Source organism: Ursus maritimus (genome assembly GCF_017311325.1).
Source record: "Ursus maritimus isolate PB19 chromosome X unlocalized genomic scaffold, ASM1731132v1 scaffold_X1, whole genome shotgun sequence".
Lineage (NCBI taxonomy): Eukaryota > Metazoa > Chordata > Mammalia > Carnivora > Ursidae > Ursus > Ursus maritimus.
The window spans coordinates 48,925,493-48,941,823 of NW_024423319.1; positions in this window are offsets into that span (position 1 = coordinate 48,925,493).

Below are 16,331 nucleotides of genomic sequence, written 5' to 3' on the forward strand. Positions count from 1 at the left end.
CTAACAACATATTAATCACATATGATCATTTATTTTCCTTGAATTACCTTTCACCCAACTCCTAGTATTCTACACTATCCTGTAACGACCCCTTAAAATGCTGCAAAATGCTGTAAAACTTCCAGATATTCCTTGACCAAAATAATGCCTCTCTCTTCTGAAGTCCCATGGATTGTACCTCTTTTCTTTTGCTATTTATTTCCTATTTTCAATCACACTTACATTTATTCAAGTTATTCATGTGTTTGTAATTATATAGATGTTGGAAATGGAAAAGACATAAGATACTGTCATCCAATCTCCTCATGTTACATAGGGGGAAAGAGACACAAAGGTGAAATGAACTGTCAAGAGTCACACAGAGCTTTAAAGACAAGTGGGGTTTCCCAAGTCTGAATGTAATGCTTTTGCCACTATCTGGTCTCCCATTTCTGATTTTTTTCCTACCTCCCCTGCCTTTGCCAGGATCAGTCAGCCAGTCTCCCCACTCTCACTAGTTTCACTTTTCTTTCAAATCCTTTTCATAACAGTATATCCCATTATAATATATTATAATAACCCCAGACCTGTTCTTATTATTTTTAAATGTCCAAGTTTGTCTTCTCCTTGCAAGTCTCTTTTTGGTCCAAGTCTCACTGTGGTCTGCTGCCAGAACAACCTTTAGAAACCATCAATTGTCATTCTACTACTTTAAATTGCACATAATACTTCCTGGAGTTGGAGGCTTTCCACAATGTAAACTTGCTTTGTTGGTGAATATAAATACTGGAGAACTAACTTAGGTAAAAATGAAAAACTCAAATTTCTATCTTTCCACTTTTCTACAGGTGATTCTTCTGTCCCAGAGGTGTGATCTCGTCATCTGTTTCTTTTTTTTCCATTTGATTTTCTTTCTTTGAGTACCTTCCTTTATTTTTATTTATTTAATAACCATTCATTCTTCTAATTCTGGCTTTAATTCCAGTTTACTGATGAAGAATTTCTTTACCAACACAGTCCATGGGCATTACATATTCCTTTGTCTTCCTAGATATATTATTCATAGTATGTTTTGCTTTGTATTATTGTTCCTCTTTTTTTCATATTTATAATATCACCAAATAGATTTTAGAAAAGTTTAAGAATTATGTATATTTTCATCTCAGTATCTGACAATCAGTAATGTTTACTGATTATGATAATTATATGTCCTTCTTGGTAAGTTAAAAATAAGTCCCCCAGACAAAATATGACTCCTGTTTTGATTGTTTTAAAAGCATTTCCTATAGACAGATGTATTTTTTTTCTTCTGATGGATTCTTAGAACTTGGTCAGGTAACTTCCAGCTCTAGTTTATTTATAATTAAGAAATAATTTTGAAAACAAAAAGAAATAATTTTGTTTCCACATTTTGTTTCCAAAATTATAGTTTTCAAGACTATAATGAAAAGTATGCTTGAATGACTTCAGCAAGTTGTTGGCATAATGTAGCTCTCATTCTGGTTATGATAAACTTTGAATATAATACACTGTTCATTAAAAAAATTGACAGGAACAATCAGCTTGTGTGATATATAAAAAGGACATTATTTAGTGAGTAATTATGGCCTGATTCACACTTCACAAGTGGATTTGACTAAAAGAGTTCATCTATAATATCCAGACAGATTTAAATAAATAAAACCAGCTCTTAGAAGCTTGGTTAAATAGCCAAAAGCCCACACAGGTGATTTTGTCTCTTCATTGTAAATCACACTGTTTAGGAAGTAAAATAAATTGATAAAAGAAAGTATAGTTTAATATAAATTGAACTTGTGGATTTTCTAAATGAAATGCATAGTGTGGATTTCAGATGCATGATATAGAACTAAATGTCCCTAATTTTAAAAAATAAAAAGAAAATTTGTTAAATTTTAAATGATGTTTCATGTCTTATTTTCTCTTTGAGAAGTAAATTCTGTGGTACCAACAAGAGAGTCAGTAATATTTTTAAATTGCATATTCAAAAATGCAAGGCAAATATCAGAGGGATTCACTGCCGGGGAGCACACATTTTAATTCCAATCCCAGTGTGGACATGCTTTCTGACTTTGGAAAATGCCATTTTTTTAAATGATTTTTTATTATATTATGTTAGTCACCATACAGTACATCCCCGGTTTCCGATGTAAGGCTCGATGATTCATTAGTTGCGTATAACACCCAGTGCACCATGCAAAAAGTGCCCTCCTTACTACCCATCACCGGTCTATCCCATTCCAGCTTTTCCCCATTGAGAATAATATTTGCAGAAGGCTTTTCATAGATGGCTTTTATGAGACTGAGAAATGTACCCTCTATTCCTACACTCTGAAGGGTTTTAATCAGGAAAGGATGCTGTATTTTGTCAAATGCTTGGCACGATTGGCGGACCTAATTTTCGGCGTTTTCTGTTGATACGATGTATCACGCTGATTGATTTGCGAATATTGAACCACACTTGCATTCCAGGTATGAATCCACTTGATCGTGATGGATAATCCTTTTAATGTACTGTTGGATTCTATTAGCAAGTATCTTGTTGAGGATTTTGGTGTCCATATTCATTAGGGAAATCAGTCTGTAATTCTCCTTTTTGAGGGGGATCAAGGTAATATTGGCCTCATTGAATGAGTTTGGTAGCTTTCCTTCTGTTTCAATTTTTGAAATAGCTTTAGGAGAATAGGTATTATTTCTTCTTTGAATGTTTGAGAATTTCAGGAAACCGTCCGGGCTGAGTTTTGTTATTTGGAAGGTTGTTATCACTGATTCAATTTCTTCATAATTAATTGGCCTGTTTAAGAAATCAGTTTCTTCCTGCAATCTTGGTAAGTTTATAGCTTCTCAGGAAGGATTCCATCTCTTCAGATTGCTTAGTTTATTGGCATATAGTCTGTTGGTAAAATTTCCTAATAATCCTTCAATTTCAGTGGTGTTCGTATGACCTCCTCTTTTCATTCATAATTTTAATAATTCTGGGTCCTTTCTTTCTTTTGGATAAGTGTAGCCAGTGGATTGTCAATTTTATTGATTCTCTCAAAGAACCAGCTTCTAGTCCCACGTGATCTGCTCTACTGTACTTCTGGTTTCTGCTTGATTGATTTCAGCTCTAATTTTGGTCAATCAGTGCTTCCTCGCATGGGTTAGACCTTTCTCTGTTGCTGTTCCAGCCTCTTGAGGTGAGAATATAAAAACTGCATTTTAAGATTTTTCTCTTCTTTTGAGGAGCTTGGATGGCTATGTATTTCCTTAGACTGCCTTTGCAGTATCCCATAGGTTTTGGACTGTTGTATTTTTCTCATTCTCATTGGTCTCCATAAATTGTTTAATTTGATTTTTGATTTCCTGGTTTATCCAGTCATTCCTGAGCAGGATGGTTCTTAGTCTCCAAGTGTTTGAGTTTCTTCCAAATTTTTCCTTGTGGTTGAGTTCCAATTTCAGAGCGTTGTGGTCTGAGAATACAAGGGATAATTTCCAATCTTTTGCTATCGGTTGAGACCTGTTTTGTGTCCCAAGAACATGGCTCATTCTTGAGAAGTGTTCCATGGGCATTAGAAAGAATGAGTATTCTTGGTTCTGGGGTATAGTGTGTTCATATATATCTAAGAGGTCCAACTCGTCGAGTATGGCATTAAAGCCTTTGATTCTTTGCTTAGTTTTTGCCAGGGTGTTCTGTCTATTTCTGAGAATGGAGTGTTGAGGTCCCCTACTATTAATGTATTTTTCTATATGTCTCTTTATTGCTGGTTAAGAGTTGGCTAGTGTATCTTGTTGCTCCTGGTGGGGGCATATATATTTATAATTGTCATATCCACTTGTTGAATACTTCCTTTAAGAATAATATAGTGCCTTCTCTGTCTCTAACTAAAGTCTAGTGTTAAAATCAATTTATCTGATATGAGAATTGCTACCCCAGCTTTCTTTTGAGTCCATTTGGTGAAAGATGGTACTCCATCCCTTACTCAGTCTGAATGCATCTTTGGTCTAAATGAGTCTCTTGTAGACAGCAAATGGATGGGTCATTTCTTTTAATCCAATCTCAACCCTGTGCTTTATGGGAAGGTTCAAACCATTCACATTAAGATTGATTACTGAGAGATATGATTTTAATGATGCCATGTTGCCAGTAAAGTCTTTGTTTGTATTGGCTGTGACTTTCTGTTCTGTATCACTCTTGGGGACTTTTACCTTATAGGACCAACACCTTGATATCTCCTGTAGGGCTGGTTTCATGGTTCGAAATTGGTTAATGACTGGCGATTCTGGAATGTCTTTATTCTCCATCATATCCTGAATGACAGCCTTGCTGGATAAAGGATCCTTGGCTGCATGTTTTTCTCTGAAAGAGCTTTAAAATGCTCCCCCAACCCTTTTCTCATTCAGGTCTGTGTAGATAGGTCTGACATAATTCTGATGCCTTTGCCTTGGCTACGTGAGAAATTTCTTTGCCCTGGCCACTTTCAATACTGTATCTCTTGGATCTAATATTTGAGAAATGCACTATGACGTGACGTGGCGTAGGTTTGTCATGGTTGAGCTTGGGAGGGGTCCTCTCTGCCTCTTGAACACGAATGTTTGTTTCCTCAGTAGATTAGGAAGTTTTCAGCTACAGTTTGTTCAAATATCTCTTCTAGACCTCTGTTTTTCTCCACCCCCTCGGGGATGCTGATGATTCTATCATTGGATCGTTTCATTAAGTCAGTAACTCCCAACTACATTCGTGGCTTCGATTTTTTAAGAGCAGCTTATTTTCGCTCTCTCATTAACCCATCCTCCAATTCACCTAACCCGCTCCTCTGCTTCTGTGACCCTGGCCGTCAGAGCCTCTAGTTTACCTGCATTTGGCCTCATAATATTTTTAATTTCTGTCAGATTCGCTCTCATTTCTGTCCTTTGGGATTCATATTCTCAGTAACCTTTCATTAATACTTTTTCAATTCTACTCATCATTTTGAGCATGGTACTCTGAATTCCATTTCTGATAATTTGGTTACATCCATATCCATTATTTCTGTGGCAGAGACCACAGACTCATCTGTCTTTTCTTTTGCTGGGAGGGGCTTCCTTCTTGTCATTCTGATGTGGGAGAGGTTAGTTGTCACAGAGCCCAAATTATTGACTGGGTCCCAGGCCGTGCCCTTGTTTTATAGGGATCATAGGGATGGGGCTTCTTTCTTTAAAGATTTTATTTATTTATTTATCTAGAGAGAGATTCTGCTTCGCCACCACCTTCCCACCGATGAGGGACTCCTTTCCGGATCTCCGGGATCACGCCCTAAGCCGGAGACAGGTGCTCAATGACTGCGCCACCCAGGCGCCCCGGGTTGTGGGCTTCTTAATTTTTCAGCCGGCCATGTGTTCTGGGGGAGGGGCCTGCCGCACGGATACTCAGGCAATCCTGTTTGGGTAGATTCTCCGTGTCCCCTGCGAGGGGGGATGGGGATGGTCACGCTGTGAGCCGGTATTTCCAGGCTTTTGTTCTCTGGTGGCTATCCCTGGCGGTCTGCTGTGCCTCTTCTGAGAGTCAGAGCAGCAAAGGCTGAATTGTCACAGGACAGAAGGATTGCGGCCTGTTCTCCATTGATGTTCTGGCCACTTTAACTCCGTTAGTGTTGGTGCTGCTCAACCGTGCAGCGTCCGGGGATGTGCGCCCCACCCAGTGTCCCAGCCCTCACTTCCAGGAACGGCGCGTCTCTGTCCTTTGTGTTTCTAACACCGCCAGCTGCCAGCCGCCCCCGCGTGCTCCCGGATCTCCCGGTCTCGGTCTATGCCTGGTGAGCACGCCGGGATTCCGGAGTTCCCTGAGTAGCCTGGTGGCGCGTGCACCTGGTTCAGGGTCTCAGTCTGCTGTTTCGCGGGTGCCGACCGCGAGTCCGCCCGCTCCCCCGTGCAGGTGGCCCACCAGCTGCCAGCCGCTCCACGCGTGCTCTGGGAGCTCCCGGTCTCAGTCTGGATCCCGTGAGCACACCGGGATTCTGGTGTTCCGCGAGATGCCTGGTGGTGCGCGCTCCCGGTTCACTGGTCTCAGTCCGCTCTCTCGCGGGTGCCGTCCCCACACCCCTGTGCAGGTGGCTGCCGCTTCCCGCGCCGAACACGCGGCTCCCTCCCCTTCCGTTTATCTTCCGATATCTGTGCGCGGTTTCGCGCTCCCTCTCGTACCTCATACTCCAGCGCTGGAGATGTTCATTTGTAGAGATCCAGATGTATCTTCATGCGTCTCAGGCTGATTCCGTGGATGTTCAGGATGGTCTGGTACCTATCCAGCTCGACTCAGGGGACCGGCTGAAAAAGGGGTCCCCTACTCCTCCGCCATCTTTAATTCCTTTCCCGTATATATCGAAAATTTCATTTTAAAGCAACACTCATGGAGTCTCAGCTGAATGCAAAACTTTGCACATTTACATAAAGATAAACATCTGGGCCAGGATGACAGAGTGCCATCTTCCCTCCCTGCCACTAGACCCAAGATTTATGTTCAGGTTCAAAGTTATCTGATTGGCCAGTTATGCCAAGGTATTTTCAATAAAGTATTTGGAAACACAGAAGAAAAAAGTGGAAACAAATTATTTTCTGCATAGTATATCCTTGTCATAAATCACAAATAAGAAAACATTATTATAAAATACCATTTTATTAAATGTCACTCAGCATTCATGATTTCATCATTCTGGTGAGTATGGAGAGGCTATGAAGTGGCCATAGTCCAAGAATCGATATACATACCCAGAGCAGAACAGTGTGAAAGTTATGGAAAACCTGTGGATGGATGGTAAAATATAGAAATAAATGAATCTACATACAGAAAGCAAGCAGTTCTACCAACTCAAACACTCTAGAAATGTTCTTGCAATTTAAATAAATTACATTTTCTTGCAGATAGTCTAAAAGTTACTTGTTTACTTTTCTGTTTATCTTTGTATGTGTGTGTCTCTGTGTGTGTGTCTTTCCCTGTATGTGTGTGTGTGTATTATGAGAGAGAGAGACAACTAAATTAAATAAAATTCTAATATATGCACTTGACAAAGAAGTGCTCAATTTAATTCTGTATGTTAGTAGAGGATGAAATGAGTCAAGGAAAAGTATTAATATAACATCTCCAATTTAGCATGGCAGATTTAGAAAAAGTTGAATCTGGTGAAAGGTCTTAAGAACTGATTACATTGAACATAAAGAAACCAACATAGACACATACATTCACTAATTCTATGTATATTGGAAGAATCAATTTAGCTTTAAGGTTCAAGAAACAGGATTTGCTGTAAGATTTTGTTCTGTCCTCAACAGGAATACAAAAGAAATCTATGATTAGAGCTGGAAGGATATGGATAATTCCTTGTTACCTCTATATATGTATGATTTTAAAAATGGCAGTTCAACTAAAATCTGAGTCAATATGTGGATTTGGGTTTTTTGTTTGATTATTTGTCAAGTCAAAATATTCAACTCCCAAATAATTAGAAGTTATAGAGCAATTCAGTAATGTGGTGGGATACAAAATCAATGCTCAGAAATCAGTTGCATATCTATACACGAATAATGAGACTGAAGAAAGAGAAATTAGGAATCCATCCCATTTACAATAGCACCAAAACCCATACATTACCTTGGAATTAACTTAACCAGAGACGTAAAGGATCTATGTTCCAGAAACTATAAATCACTCTTGAAAGACATTGAAGAAGACACAAAAAGATGGAAAAATATTCCATGCTCATGGATCTGAAGAATTAACATAGTTAAAATGTCCATACTACCCAGAGCAATCTACACTTTCAATGGTATCCCGATCAAAATACCGATGAAATTTTTCAAAGAACTGGAACAAATAGTCCTTAAATTTGTATGGAAACAGAAAAGGCCCCGAATCTCCAAGGAACTGTTGAAAGGAAAAACAAAGTTGGGGGCATCATAATGCCGGATTTCGAGCTGTACTACAAAGCTGTGATCACAAAGACAGCATGGTACTGGCACAAAAACAGACACATAGACCAATGGAACAGAATAGAGGACCCAGAAATGGGCCCTCGGCTGTTTGGGCAACTATTCTTTGATAAAGAAGGGGAAAACATCTGGTGGAAAAAAGACAGTCTCTTCAATAAATGGTGCTGGGAAAATTGGACAGCTACATGCAAAAGAATGAAACTTGACCACTCTCTCACACCATACACAAAAATAAACTCCAAATGGATGAAGGACCTCGATGTGAGACAGGAATCCATCAAAATCCTAGAGGAGAACATAGGCAGCAACCTCTATGACATCGGCCAAAGCAACCTTTTTCATGACACATCTCCAAAGCAAGAGAAACAAAAGATAAAATGAACTTGTGAGAGTTCATCAAAATAAAACATCTGCACAGCCAAAGAAACAGTCAGAAAAACTAAGAGGCAGCCCACGGAATGGGAGAATATATTTGCAAATGCCACTACAGATAAAAGCCTGTTATCCAAGATCTACAAAGAACTTCTCAAACTCAATACATGAGAAACAATTAAACAAATAAAAAAATGGGCAGAAGATATGAACAGACAGTTTCCCAATGAAGACATACAAATGGCTAACAGACACATGAAAAAATGTTCAAAATCATTAGCCATCAGGGAAATTCAAATCAAAACCACACTGAGATACCACCTTACACCAGTTAGAATGGCAAAAATAGACAAGGCAAGAAACAACAATTGTTGGAGAGGATGTGGAGAAAAGGGATCCCTCCTACGTTGTCAGTGGGAATGCAAGTTGGTACAGCCACTCTGGAAACAGTGTGGAGGTTCCTTAAAAAGTTGAAAATTTAGCTACCCTATGATCCAGCCATTGCATGGGTCAAAGGTACAGACGTAGTGAAGAGAAGGGTCATATGCACCCCAATGTTCATAGCAGTATTGTCCACAATAGCCAAAGTGTGGAAGGAACCGAGATGCCCTTCAACGGATGACTGGGTTAAGAAGTTATGGGCCATATATACAATGGACTATTACTCAGCTATCAGAAAGAATGAATTCTCAACATTTGCTGCAACATGGATGGCACTGGAGGAGATAATGCTAAGTGAAATAAGTCAAGCAGGGAAAGATAATTATCATATGATTTCTCTCATCTATTGAACATAGGAACTAGGAAGATCGGTAGGGGATAAAGGGATAAAGAAGGGGGGGTAATCAGAAGGGGGAATGAAGGATGAGAGACTATGGACTCTGAGAAACAAACTGAGGGCCTCAGAGGGGAGGGAGTGGGGGAATGGGATAGACTGGTGATGGGTAGTAAGGAGGGCACGTATTGCATGGTGCACTGGGTGTTATACACAACTAATGAATCATCGAACTTTACATCGGAAACCAGGGATGTACTGTATGGTGACTAACATAATATAATAAAAAAACATTAAAATAAAAAAAAATAAAAAATAAAACTACAATCAGAAAAATAAGAATATTTAAAATGGCATCTTAGCCATGTTTCTTCACATAAATAAAAAGTTAAAATAAGACTACTACTTGGTATTTTTCCAAAGAAAATGAAAACATTAATTTGAAAAGATATATGTACCCCTATGTTCATAGAAGCATTATTTATAATAGCCAAGATATGGAAGCAGCTCAAGTGTACATTGATAGATGAATGGATGAAGATGTGATATGTGTGTGTGTGTGTGTGTGTGTGTGTGTATAATGAAATATCACTTAGCCATTAAAGAAAAAAGAATGAAAGCTTGCCATTTGCAACAACATGACATCAGATGGATCAAGATGGTACAAGGCTAAGTGAAATAAATCAGGCAGAGAAAGACAAATACCATATGATTTCACTTATATTTGATTCTTTTTTTTTAAAAGATTATTTATTTATTTGACAGAGACAGAGATAGCCAGCGAGAGAGGGAACACAAGCAGGGGGAGTGGGAGAGGAAGAAGCAGGCTCACAGCAGAGGAGCCTGATGTGGGGCTCGATACCATGACGCCGGGATCACGCCCTGAGCCAAAGGCAGACGCTTAACCGCTGTGTCACCCAGGCGCCCCACTTATATTTGATTCTAAACAACAAAACAAATAAACAAACGAACAAAAATCCAACTCTTAAATACAGAGAACAAACTGGTAATTGCCAGAGGGCAGGTGGGATGGTCAAAGTAGATGAAGGGGATTAAGAAGTGTAAACTTATTGTTAAAAAAATAAATAAGTCGCAGAGATGAAAATTATAGCATAGTGACCACAGTCAATAATATTATAATAACATTACAAAGTGGCAGATGGTAGATACACTTATTGTGGTGAGCATTGAGTAATGTATAGAATTACTGAATCAATATTTTGTGCACCTGAAACTAATATAACATTGGATGTCAATTATAATTCAACAATAAAAAAATAAAAAAGAAAGAAAATGGGGCCACTACCAAGGTAAGTTTCTGAGTGGCTCACATGTTAGCCAAACAGGAAAAGCCATTTACTGATCCTAAGTAAATTAAATTATGTTTGATTTCAACTTTGTAATTAGAGTAGCTGCTCAAAGAGTTGAGGACATTGGTAGTAACAATTAATTAATAAATTGAAAAACAAAGCAGTTTCAAGTAGTTTTCTTTGGTTTTTGATACATCAACAAAAGTTACCAATACTGCTCAGTTGTCATTTATTTCAAGAGGCAATGCTGAGTTTAAAGTGACTAAAGAGGAATGCCTGAATGGCTCAGTTCATTAAGTGTCTACCTTCAACTCAGGTGATGATCCCAGAGTCCTGGCATCAAGTCCCACATCAGTCTCCCTGCTCAGTGGGGAGCCTGCTTTTCCCTCTGCTTGCCACTCCCCCTGCTTGTGTGCTCTCTCTCTCTCTCTGACAAATAAATAAATATAATCGTTAAAAAAAATAAAGTGACTAAAGAATTAACATGTAGGAATAGTCTGCATAGAACAACTATAGGAAAGAACATTTTCAAAGAAGTTGAGAAAAAAAAATCAATTCAGCACAACCTGAAGTGGAGTCTGTTAAGATGTGTCAAATTGATGGTGGTAACAATATGCATGGAGCAGAGAAAGTATTAGTTGAACAAATTTTCAAATCTCATGGAAATGCGAAGTGTTTAAAGCCTATGGTTATTCATTGTGTTATTCATCAGCAGGTACATTATGGAAAACATTTTAATCTGTCATGTGTTATTGAACCAGTAGTCAATGGTAAATTTTACTCACTCTTGTGTACAGAATCATTGTCAGTATTAAAAACTGAATATCTTGACTTGCTCAAACTGTTTATTCAAAAATAAACAGTTCAGTGACTTAGCAGTTATATAGTTTTGTTACTTCTTTTTAACCTCAGGGTTGATAATTGAAATTTTTCTGAATGAGAATTGTGTTCAACCTCTATTTTTGAACACTGAAAAGCTTTATGAATTAGCTCTTGCTGCAGAAACTTGATAATGTTTCCTAATGAATTCAACCTACAATTACAAGGAAAATAGCACTTACATGTGAAGCTTGTACTGTGGCAACCATTTTGAAGACCATTAATATTTGGATCACAAGTGATGTCAAGATGCTCAAAACACTTCCATCCTATAAAAAGTTTAAATAGGAAATAAGCTTTACATTTCCGCACAAATTTGCGTGGATACATTTACTGAGCTCAAAATACATTTCCAGAGGTATTTTCCTGATTTTCATGCCAGTGCAAAAGAAAATATACATTTTTCAAAATCCAAACTGTGCCACCTAGGAACTGTCACTTCATGTTTACCTTCAATTTAGAAGGTTAATTTGCAATATACTGAAATACTAAAAGACAAATATCAAGAGAAGAATGGAATTCTTTATATGTCTTCTAAGCAATGAATATGCTCATTTAAAGCTTTGGACCCATGAATCAGTATCAGTATTTTGAAGTACCTATCTGTGCGAAAAAATAAATCTTTCAATGATGAAATACATGAACACTCATTATAGATCATCATTAAGAGTATTTGTTTTCTCTGCTGTTATGTAAGTAATTACACAATATCCTCAATTTTGTCTTTTGGCTCACAAAGCCTAGAATATTTGCTATCTGGACCATTATAGTAAAAGTTTATCAATCTCTTACCTATAAGATCGTACATGATCTGATCCCTCTCTACCTCCCTAATGTCATGTCCTATTTATCTCTCCCTCATTTACTTTACTCCAACTGCCCTGGCTTCCTTGCTGTTCTTCAAAAGCTCCAGGCATGTTCCCACTTCAAAGTATTTGCTTTTGTTCTTCCGTTGGCCTGAACACTCATCCTCTAAGTGTAAATACATGTATTCTCTTAACTTCTTTCATATCTTACTCAAATGTTACTTCATGGAGGACTTCCAGGCCATCCTACATAAAATTGCAGCAGTATCACCACATCTTCTCCTAGCCCCTGTCTGACAACTCCCTATTCTCTCCTTTGTCTTCATAGCATTTATGACTACATGATACATTGTTTATTCTTTTTGTTTATTGACTAGAAAGTAAACTCTGCAAGGGTAGGGAATTTTTTATTTTTTCTTCTATTCACTAATAAACTCATAGTACCTTGAACGATGTCTGGTACATAGTAGATCCTCAATTTGTTTAAGACATAAAATGTTCTGAATTAATTCTTAGAATTATTTATTTATTTAAAGATTTTATTCAGAGAGAGAGAGCAAGTGAGCATGAGTGGGAGGAGGGGCAGAGGGAGAAGCATACTCCCTGCTGAGCAGGGAGCCTGACAAGGGGTTCCATCCCAGGACCCTGGGATCATGACCTGAGCTGAAGGCAGATGCTTAACAGACTGAGCCACCCAGACACCCCAATTAGAATTTTTTTTTAAGTTTTTACAATAAATTCGTTCTCTCATAAAAATCTACCTATTCCTTGCATTCATCATCTACCATCTTTTTAATCTTTCTTTGCTCAAAATTGCTGTTTTTTCTTTTCTATTAGCCTACAGTTACTGTTCACACATGGAAAGCAAGTGGTGCATACTAGATTTTAAGTCATCACCCTGTATCTTCTTATTTCATAATAAAATATTAATAATAACTAACATTTTAGGTTTTAGAATGCACCAAGCACTTTGTTAAACCCCTGTAGTTAATATCTGTTTTGGGCTGCTTTCTACCACCCTTTTCTGGCAAAACAAACAAATAAACAAGACTCATTTTCCCTCCTTTGGGAATGACCCTTCTCATATCACACGATTTCAGTGGTCTTCAATTCTTGACGTACATTTTTTTTTCACATAATTTAATGGCTGTGCCCCAGGGCCTCTATTTTTTTTTTTTTGTACAAAAGAGATTCCCAGCTGTTTCTAAGGTTTAAACTGAGTCAAGCAAGCATCATTGTGCCATACAATTCTCATAGACCTAAAAATGGTGAGGCTCTTTCTATTCTTCCTAAATGTCAGGTTTATGAATCAGCCTGACCAATCAGAGTATTCAGTACCCCTGGATACAATGATTGGTCCACAGTCAGAATAATCAGAATATTTTACAGAGATAGATATGAACTCAGAGAGAGACAGAATCTTTTCTTTTTCTTTCTGAAAACCTGGACATTGAAGAGAGTGCCATCCTAGAGCTGCCAAGGACCATGTATTTCACAATATGAAATGAATCTGCCTGAGAATTATGTCAAAAACAACAACAAAAAATAAAAGCTGGGAGACCGAATGAAAGAAATAGAGGGGGAGAGAGAAAGGGGTAGGCAAAGAGAGAGAAAAGGAGAGAGAAAAAAAATCTGAAACCCAAATGACATTATTTGAAATCTTGGATCCAGCTGATCCTGTAGTAATTTAGCCTTGTTCTTTGAATTCAAATTACATTAGTCAATATATTCCTTCCTTTGTTTTGGCTACTTTAAGAGTCTGCCTCTTGCAACCAAGAATCTTAAATAAGACAATGTAACACTTTCTAAGCATTATTTATTTTTCCCAGGTTTATTGAAGTATAATTGATAAAATTGTATATATTTAAAGGGTCTAATGTGATTATTTAATATATGTATGCATTGTGGAATGATCACCACAATCAAGTTAATTAACATATTCATCATCTCACATAGTTACCATTTGGGGTGTGTGTGTGTGTGTGTGTGTGTGTGTGTGTGTGTGTGTGTAGAATGCTTAAAATCTACTCTCTTAGCAAATTTCAGTAACCAATACAATCTTACAGTCATCATGCAGTACATTAGATACCCAGAAGTTACTCATTTTATAAATGAAAGTTTGTACTCTTTGACCAATATCTGACAATTTCCCCCAACCACGCAGCAACCACCATTCTACTCTGGTTGGATGAGTTCAAAAAATTTTTTAAGACTCCACAAATAAGTGAGATCATACAGTATATGTTTGTCCCTGTCTGTCTTATTTCATTTAGCATAATGTCCTCCAGTTCCATACATGTTGTCACAAATGACAGGATCTCTTTCTTTTTATGACTGAATAATATTCCATATATACATATCACTTTTTCTTTATCCATTCATCTAATAATGGAAATTTAAGTTGTTTCTAGCTCTTGGTTATTGTGACTAATGCTGCAGTGAACATGGAAGTGCAATTCTTTCTTTGAGATCCTGATTTTTTTAAAGATCTTATTTATTTGAGAAAGAAAGACAGAAAGAGAGCCCAAATTAATGGGGGGGGAGGGCATAGGGAGAGGGAGAAGCAGGGTCCCCACTGAGCAGGGGGCCCAACACAAGGCTTGATCCCAGGACCCTGGGATCATGACCTCAGCTGAAGACAGGCATTTAATCAACTGAGTCACCCAGGTGCCCTGAGATCCTGATTTTAATTTAACCTAGAAGTGGGTTGCTGGACCATAGTATAGTTTGATCTTTATTTTTTGAAGAATCTCCATGCAGTTTTCCATATCTTGGCTATTATGAGTAAGTACCAATTATTTAAACTGTACAAGAACTCTGTGAAATATATACAATTACTTCCTTCACTTTTTACATGAGGAAACTGAGAAAATAATTAAATAACTTCTACAAGCTCATATGGGTAGTATACAGTGTAGCTGTCATTTAAACCCAACTTTCTTTATAGTATACTCAATGTTCCTTGATTATTTTATTATGTCTACTATTAACTGACCTCAGCTCACTTTTCTGCCCAAATAAGTTTGGAAAAGAAAGTTGGCTTTTTTTTTTTCACTTCCGCAGACGTTTCTGTTAGTTTGGGGGAAAAAAAGGAAAAAAAAGATCCTAGTGCTTCAGTACTGTTCACAAATAATACATAAGGATATTCCTAACCAAAGAACAGGCTTTTTGCCTCAGACCTTGTTGTAACACGTTGTATTCCATGGGAAGGAAGTTCATTTCAATGCATAAAAGCCACAAAAACCTTACTGAGTATAGTGTACTACCTATGGAGTACAAGAGTATACAGCAGGTGCATAAGAAAGACTGCTCCCTCCACTGGTTTTGGAGAAAATGGCACTCCTAAATATTACTGTTTTTCTTAACTGTGGCCTGCCTATGAAGTAAATAATAGAGAAGTTACCTTAAAGTTTTCTCCAGAATAAATGTCCTTCTGGAAAGCATGCTGTTTAGATATAAGCCCTTCTTAGTTGGTGTTTATAAAATATTACATTTCAATGAGTCCCCAGTTAAATACTATCCTTTCAAATTGGACTATCATGACAACTAACCTTGTAACAACCACTGTGATCATAGTTTGTTCTTACATCGCACTGGCCATTCACAAGTTACATTTAACATTTAATAGTTAAAATTTTCTTCTCATCTCTTTCCATACATAGTACCATATCTTTCAAGAAGAAAACAAAAGGCAACTATCTGGGGGGAGAAAATGCCTAGGACTGATGCTAGGGTTGGTTATGGGAGGAATGGCAGGGCGTGTGGGAGGCAGTGATGTCTAGGGAAAGCCAGCTTCAGTACCCCTCACATTTTTGTAGATATGTCATTTCCCAGTCTCCTCGGGCAAGTGCCATCTCTCTCAGCTACCCCAAGTTCAGTGCCCAGAGAAGGGAGAGTTCTCTTCTGTCTCCTTCTTTGCCTGATCATGCCAAGTGGGGAAGGGGGTCTTCCATAAACCCCAACAATCAGGGTCAGGACAGCCACATCTGTGCTGTCACAGCAGGCCTCCAACCTGCTTTTTATTCCTCTAACCTCTTTTCATTCCTGTTCCATGAGACAGAATAATTAATGAGAAACTGAGGGGCAAGGAGGAAAGAGTGGAGGGAGGGAGCTGATTGTCTTTCAGCCCCATGCTCCCATCCCCAAGCTGGAACACTATTCCATTCCCGGACTATACTCTTGATTAGTGCCTTCAACCCCTGTAGGCCTTGTTTCTCTCTTCCTTCTTCACTCTTCTGCTAAAAAAAAAAA